Source organism: Merops nubicus, unplaced genomic scaffold, assembly GCF_000691845.1.
Source record: "Merops nubicus isolate BGI_N331 unplaced genomic scaffold, ASM69184v1 scaffold36352, whole genome shotgun sequence".
Lineage (NCBI taxonomy): Eukaryota > Metazoa > Chordata > Aves > Coraciiformes > Meropidae > Merops > Merops nubicus.
In genome coordinates, this window is record NW_008593495.1 from 8,118 (window position 1) to 8,321 (window position 204).

General features: G+C 66.7%; 1 protein-coding gene across 1 annotated transcript in view; it reads right to left on the reverse strand.

The window, feature by feature from the left end:
* LOC103768323 (glycine receptor subunit alpha-4-like) overlaps positions 1–204 on the reverse strand; it is a 6,411-nt gene that overhangs the window by 2,139 nt on the left and 4,068 nt on the right. The window lies entirely within an intron of this gene.

Consider the following 204-nt stretch of genomic DNA (forward strand, 5'->3'; position numbering starts at 1 on the left):
AGCCTGGGGGACTGCCCTGCCCCACCGCTCCTCCGCACTCTTCGAGCCGCACAGTGCCCGTGTGCCCGCACTGGTGTTACTGCAGCCTCGAGTGCCTCAAACTTGCCTGTGCCAGGAGGCTCACGGAGGCAGAGCCCTCACCCTGCCAGAGGTGTGGGCACAGCCTGCGGAGCTGGGCAGCAGCCTAGGAGAGGTCATCAGTCT